Below are 7,831 nucleotides of genomic sequence, written 5' to 3' on the forward strand. Positions count from 1 at the left end.
GATAGGTTTTTGGACCGGTTGCGGAATTCGGATGTTTTAGAATCCTTAGGCTTGAATCCGAGGGTGATTTGGTGTTTCGATGTTGTTTTGAGTGTTACGAAGGTTGGAATAAGTTTGAATAGTGATATGTGACTTGTTTGTATATTTGGATGAGGTACTACGGGCCTCGGGATGATTTCGGCGGGTTATTGGAGAGTTTAGAAAATAGAGTTGCAGCTGAAGCTGCTGTGTTTCTATCATTACCGCACCTGCGGATTGGGGACCGCAGGTGCGAGCCACAGAAGCGACATTCTGATCGCAGGAGCGAAGGCCAATTGGTTGGGGATGCATCGCAGCTGTGGAAGATTAGTCGCCCCTGCGAGCCCGCAGATACGGTGGCTTGATCGCAGGTGCGGATGGGGACTTTAAGTGAAATTCCGCAGATGCAGACTTCTTGTCGCAGGTGCGGGGGTCGCAGGTGCAGTATAGGACCGCAGATGCGGAACCCCTGGGCAGAACATATAAATAGAGGCCTTCGCGAAACTTGGTCATTTTTCCACCATTTGTGTTCGGGTTTGAAGCTTTTTGAGAGAGATTGAAGAGGGATTCAAGGGGTAACTCTTGGAGGTAAGGTTTTTGAACCCAATACTCGATTTTATGGTGATTTCTAACTAATTAGACATGAAATTAGTGGGATTTAAGGGTTAAAAATTGAAGGCTAGGGCTTGAGTTTTGGAGAGTTTTCATTGGGGACTTGAGGGGCCATTTGAGGTCCAATTTTGACGTTCTTGGTATGTATGGACTCGTGGGAAGATAAAGATTCTTATGATGTGATTTTTTATCGAATTTCGAGATGTGGGACCGGGGGTCGGGTTTGGCCAATTTCGGGATTTTTGAGTTGATTTGATTATTTTCGCTTGGGCTTTGTTCCTTTAGCGTGTATTAATGATATGTACTGATTTTTGGTTAGATTTGTGGCATTTGGAGGCCGAATCGAGAGGAAAAGGCATCGCGGGCTAGAGTTTGGCTTGATTTGAGGTAAGTAACGCTTCCAAACTTGGTTCTGAGGGTTCAAAAACCCGAACTATGTGTTCTATGATTACTATTGAGGTGACGCAAATGCCAATTGACGGGCGTGTGGGCGTGCACCGTGAGAATCGCGGTCTGGATCATTCCATGGCACCACTTAGTGACTCTTTCTTGCTGATATCTGTGTTGTAATTATGTGATTAAGTTAATGAGCTGTAAATCACGCTAATTATCATGTTAAGGCTTCACGCCAATACTGTTGAGACTCGAGAGGTCGTTTCTTGCGTTCATATCATTTGCTTCATTGATATTCTGTACTCAGTCCTGTTCATGCATATTATATCATGCCTCAGTCTCGATTATTGTTATTTGATACATCATATCATTGTTCGGGCTACTATCATGACATTTTGATCTCGTGTGTATGAGATTGGAGAGTGATGGCTGAGTGAGTCCGAGAGCCTGATATTGAGTGATAGTATGGGATCGGGCTTCACGCCACAGCAAGATATTGATTATGCCTTCGTTGGCTTGTTATAGCGCTTGGGCTAAGAGGAGCCCCTCCGGAGTCTTTACACCCCTAGTGAGCGCAATTGATGATATTGAGGGATGGATCTTCCCTGGACATGGATCTTGTCCGAAGTATTTATACTTGGAGATGGATCTTCTCCATGGGGCTGGAATGGACTTCCACGGTACCGGGTGACTGCGGTCAGTGATGTGTATATATTCCGGGATAGATCTTCCCTAGGCCGGATGGCCATATACAGTACCGAGTGGTTGAGCACTTGTGGGAGGAGGTACACGGAACATTGGTCATGCTATCTGTGCTTTGGTACATAGAGATTCCTGAGCTTTATATTTTGTATTGTTCAGACTGTATTTATTTACTGTTGAGTTTCTACTTGAACCGAAAGTATGTCTACTTTTCTGTACAGTTAAATTGTATTACCTATTGAGATTTGGTTCGTCACTACATGTCAGTCCATAGTTTGGACTTGTTAGTTACTGAGTTGGTGTACTCACGTTACCCCCTGGACCTTGTGTGCAGATCCAGGTATCACAGGGCACGGTAGCGGCTGTTGACTATTCCAGTCGCAGACTTCACGGAGATAGCGAGGTAGCTGCCTGGCGACCGCAGTCCCGCTTTTCTCCTTCTCTATCTTCCTATTAGTACTTTGTTGTATTTCCAGACTGTCTTGCTCATGACTTAGTGACACCCGAGATCGGGCTTGTATTTTTCCGCTTTGTTTGATTTAAACTTTATATCTTTATCAGATTTCAGTTGAAAAATGGTTTTACTTAAGCTTTTAAATAAAATGTGGATTGTTTTGGAAATTAATTGGCAGGCCTAGTTTCACGATCGGCGCCATCACGATCGGGTCGATTTTGGGGTCGTGACACCATCATTCCATCTTCATCAACTAATAGAGTCTCATCACAAAATGGCATTCCAACTCTATCAACTAATAGAGTCTCGTCACAGAATGGCATTCCAGCTTCATCAACTAATAGAGTCTCATCACACAATGTCATTCCATCTTCATCAACAAATATTGTCTCGTCACATAATGGCATTCCAGCTTCATCAACTAATAGAGTCTCGTCACAGAATGTCATTCCATCTTCATCAACTAATAGAGTCTCTTAACAACCAACTACACGTAGACAAGTTATAGATGACTCAGAGCCTCGTGATTGGGTTGTCGATGTTATAGGTACATATAAATTAAAAATGATTTTGTTTTCCTCGATTAATATTTTTATATGTTCTTTATTTTGTTGCAGATGAACGTCAAGTGATAAAATCTATTAGGTTGAAGGTTCAGGATGTCCATATCTTGGAGAATGGATCGTGTATAATTGTAGAATTTGATGAGTTTGATCAACCTATTGGAAAATCAACCGGCCTTCTTGCAGTATTTTTGGGGCAGCTTGCTACAAATCCTCGATAGTTTCCTATTTGCTTCGAGAGTTGGGCATCCATGCCTAAACCTTTTGTGAACCGTGCTTTTAATGATTTCGTAATGGTAATGCCTTTTAATTCTTTTGCTTAGTTTGTATGTTATAGTTCTATTAGCAGTAAACTAACATATATTATTTTTGTGAAGTCTCGGTTTTTCTTTACAAGTGATCCGCAAAAGGTAAAAGGTTGGATTAACAATTCGCTTACTAAAAAGTGGAAGGAATTCAGGCTTAAACTATGGCATGAGGCTCAGGATCCATTATTGAGCAAAGAAAATATCATCAAGAATGCTCCAGAAGGCATTCCCATGGACCACTGGGCATTGTATGTTAACTATCATTCAGAAGAGGAAACAAAGGTTCTTCTTCTTCTTCTTGTTTCACTACTTGTCTCTGCTGCTGCTGCTTCTATTTACTTTTCCCTTTTTTGTTTCGCTGCTTCATCTTGGCCACTGATGTGACTTCTTTTTTTTCCTTTTTTCGTTTTGCTTAATGCAATTGGGCCCGCAGTAAGATACTCTTGGAATTGATTGGAAATTAAAATATGAAATTAACGTCCGGTAGCAGTCAGCTGGAATCAATATCTATGTTCAACTACTATAGCAGTCACCTGGTATAGAGTTCTACTATTGTAGTAGTCAGCCGAAAACCAAACTATTGAAGAACTAGAGCCTGTTGCAAGAGCACAGTAATATTGGGGCGATTATTAATGGGATCTTTATCTATGTTCAATATGTTATTGCTCTGTTGGAACCTAAGCAACTTATTATACCGGGCATAACTATTTTTTGACTAGATAAAAATTGGCATGAATGTGGATTTTCTTTCCTGCCTTAAGTTATCATTAATTTCTCAGTTGGACCAATGGGCCCCTTATCGCTTTTTATATGTAACAAAAGATTTCCTACTTTGACTCGTAGGCGCTTTGATTGAGAAATCAACGGATTCGAGGACAACAAACAGTTCCCCATACTAGTGGTGCTACGAGTTTGGCTAGAAGAAGGGCTTTGATGGTAGTTTAATACGACGTCTTACTATCGCTTTAATGTGACAAGAGTTATTTAGTTTAATTTTACTTTTTAAAACTTTCAGAAGAAACAGGGAAAAGAAGTTGATCGCGGAAAAGTGTGGCCTGAGACTCATAAGAGGAAAGATGGGAGTTATGTGAATGATCAAGCTAGGGAGATTGGGGTAAGTGTCGATCACTATTTTTTGCTTTCTTCTTTTACTTTCCTGTTAGTGGGAAAATGCCACAATATTCTTGCCGGTGATGAAGATGAAGTACCCGAGTTATGTTTTGAATACCAGTGATAGTTTGCCCTTGAAAAGATTGATCTCTTATGTGGATTTGCCTCCATCAGTAATTTGTTTGTTCTAGCTTAAAGTCAGATATTCTGTCTGATTCTCTGGAAGAACTTTAGTTCTATCCTTTACTGCTATCTGTCTAGAGTATTGTCCCCTCCTCTAGACAGTATTGATCTCTTATTGTTAGTTTTCAAGCTTTGATGCCAACATAAATGACATGGAGTGTTTCTGTCACTGATTACAACAACAGAATTCAAATGTACTGTATAATACATGAAACACTGCAATATGAAACTCTGATCTATATTGTCCCCTTCAGTTCTGATTGTATGCTGAGTTTTTTGCTTATTTGGTTGTTCATTATCGTATTAGATGTTTCTTTTTAAACCAATATGAAAAGGGAGAATGAAATTGAAAATAGGACATTCAACTTCTCCAAGCTGCAGCTTATTGCTGCTTTTGATGGATACCAATTGAGGTAGGAAACGAAGATATCATAAACTTAATAACTTTCCCTTTGCTTTTTCACTATCTTCTTTGATTCTGGTTACATTTCTGAATGTATATTTTGTTTCTTAGCAGAACAGATGTGTTTTGGGCTACACATCTGTTTCTTAATAACTTTTTCAAGAAATCTGAATGTATATTTGGGCATCTTTAGCTATTTCTTCTTTCTGGTTTTTAATATAAGGCTAATAACTTCTTTTTATCTTTATTTAGTTGAAAATTCTTTAACTCATTGTAGTACATAATCTATTATAGTAGGATTTTGTAATTATATTCTGTCTCTCGCGTAGGAAAGAATTGAAGAAATTCGAAGACAAAGACCAGAAACTCTGGCATAAATTTCACCAAATGACGCGCTTGGTGTAGTTTTCGATCCCAAGCACTCTGGCCGTGTTCGAGGCTTGGGCATGGCGGCAATTCCAACTGTAGTATTCAAGCACACATCAAGACTAGGTGGTTGTTCTTATATGGGTGCAACTAGCACTAGTGCTCCACCTCCACAATGGGTGCAAGCGATGGCAAATATGAGATCACAACAAGCTTATTTCAAATGAAAATAGGAAATATCCCCAAGGAGTTTGCTCACTTATTTCCGACTCCTTCACAGGTAAGTCTTCTCTTTATTTTGTTGACATATGCTGTCCTAAACATATATTTTTGATGCACTGATCTTATTATTGGGGTTTTCCTTGTTACACTATGGATTATTTGACCATAGTGTTACACTATGGATTGACTTGAGTCCCTCAGAAACATGTTTACCACATTGAAAAACTTTGTAGTATGCATATATTTAACTAGTCAAAAAATTAAAAAATAAAAACTGTCACAATTCTTTTGCCAGTCAACTTGGAAGCATAAAAAAAGATGCAACAACTGAATTGTTGATCAAGAAACATTGCATTTTCTTGGTTGTTAAGACACTTGTGGTTCCCACATAAATTTCCTTTCCTTAAACATAGTAAAGTAATAATCCAGACAACTTAATTATTGAGATGGAAGAAGTGAAGTTGCTTGGTGTTTCACTCAGTCCTTTTAGTCGCAGATTTGAGTGGGCTCTGAAGATTAAGGGCGTGGAATATGAATTTATAGAAGAAGAGCCCTATCCTTCTTCAGTGAGTGCTCTGAGGAGTTTGCTCACTTTCATACTCTTCTTGTTCATAAATGCACAATAATCTTGTTGCATATGTGATTCTTGGAGTATTTAAATGTATTTGATCTAGTTCAGTCGTTTCTTGTCCAAGTTTCGCTCCTTATTACATTCACTATTTTTATTTTATTTTTTTAATGGAAAAAAGAGTACTACAGATTTCCTTATCGCAAAGACTTGTCCAATGTATTTTGTTTTTTCCTTTTTCTTAGGCATTTGTTCCATTATATACTGACTGAATAGTTCTGACAATTTTGAATAAGTTCCATGCTGTGTTTTTCGTTCCTGCTTATATGTGCTGCTTATTTAGATATCAATATATGTTAACTTGGTATATAATGTTATGTTTATGCAGGCACCCAATCTAGGAGATGGCCTAGAAGATCCTTTGACGGAAGTAACTGTGATGACCCAAAAGGTCATCACTTGTTTTGAATGTAAATTCTCTGTCCTGAGGCCTTAAAACCTTCCTTTTATCTCACCTCGATTCGCGTGCGCAGTCCGGACGTGTATCCGAAAAGTCATTATGTGAAAATCTGTGAAAAATAATAAATTATGCTTTTAAAATGAATTAGTAGACTTCGGTCAACATTTGGGGTAAATGGACCCAGACCCATGATTTGACAGTCCCGGAGGGTCCGTAGGAAAATATGGGACTTGGGCGTATGCCCAGAATTGAATTCCGAGGTCCCAAGCCCGAGAAATGAATTTTTGAAGAAAATTGTTTAACTGAAATTATAAGAGTTTTTAGAAATCTAAATGAGATTGAATTTGATGGTATCGGGCCTGTAATTTTGTTCCCGAGCACGATACAGGTCTTATATGATGTTTAAGTTGAGCCTGTAAAATTTGGTAAGAAACGGACTTGATATGACGTGAATCGGACCATCGGTTGTTAAAAATGGAACTTAAGAGTTCATGAGATTTTTCTTTGATTTTGATGCTATATTCATAGTTATTGATGTTATTTTGATGATTTGATCACACGAGCAAGTCCGTATGATATTTTTGGAGTGCATGTTTGGTTTGGAGCCCCGAGGGCTCGGGGTGAGTTTTGGATAGGTCTCGGAGTGTTTTGAACTTAGGAAAAACTGTTGTGTGTTGCAGGTCTGCAGGCTTCGCAATTGTGAAGCCGGGCTCGCAATTACGAGCTCGCATTTGCGAACACCCATTTGCATTTGCGAAGAATGGGTTGGGCAGGCCTTGGTCGCAAATGTGACATTTCCTCGCAATTGTGATGTCGCAAATGCGACATGTCCCTCGCAAATGCGAAGGTGACAATACTTCCCCATGGTCGCAAATGCGACAAATTCTTCGCATTTGTGAAGTCAGCAGGTTCCTTAAGGGTTAGCAATTGCGAACCCTGGTCGCAATTGCGACATCTTCAACCTGATAAATCATAACTTAGCCGAAAATTTCTTATTTTTCAAACTCTCTCAAACCTAAAACATCTTTGTGCTATTTTTCAAAGGCAACTACTCTTCCAAATCATTAGTAAGTCATTTCTAACTCATTTCTTTCAATCTAATCCATCTTTTACATGATTTCAACTTAAAATCAAGGGTTTTCATGGGGGAAATTGGGTGTTTTGGGTAGAACTTAGGATTTTCGAATATTGGGGACTTGGACCTCGATTTGAGGTCCGATTTCAAAATAAATTATATATTTGAGTTTGTGGGTGAATGGGTAATCGGGTTTTGGTTCGAACCTCGGGTTTTTACCATGTGGGTCTGGGGTCGATTTTTGACTTTTTGGGGAAATCATTGGAAAACTTATTTTCATGCATTAGAATTAATTCATTTAGCATTTATTGATACCGTTAAGTAAATTGTGGCTAGATACGAGCGAATTAGTGGTGGAAATAAGAGGTAAAGTGGTAGTTGAGGCTTGAATTGG

At 39.1% G+C, this 7,831-nt stretch overlaps 1 long non-coding RNA gene across 1 annotated transcript; it reads left to right on the forward strand.

Moving 5' to 3' along the window:
• The first annotated feature begins 2,102 nt into the window (after nucleotides 1-2,102).
• Nucleotides 2,103-6,626, forward strand: LOC109243075. The gene is made up of 8 exons (XR_002070488.1): nucleotides 2,103-2,128; nucleotides 2,358-2,726; nucleotides 2,797-3,038; nucleotides 3,120-3,332; nucleotides 3,894-3,986; nucleotides 4,066-4,164; nucleotides 5,076-5,392; nucleotides 6,291-6,626. It is a non-coding gene; the product is annotated as an uncharacterized LOC109243075 (long non-coding RNA).
• The last annotated feature ends 1,205 nt before the right edge of the window (nucleotides 6,627-7,831 follow it).

This window comes from Nicotiana attenuata, unplaced genomic scaffold (assembly GCF_001879085.1).
Source record: "Nicotiana attenuata strain UT unplaced genomic scaffold, NIATTr2, whole genome shotgun sequence".
Taxonomy (NCBI): Eukaryota; Viridiplantae; Streptophyta; class Magnoliopsida; order Solanales; family Solanaceae; genus Nicotiana; species Nicotiana attenuata.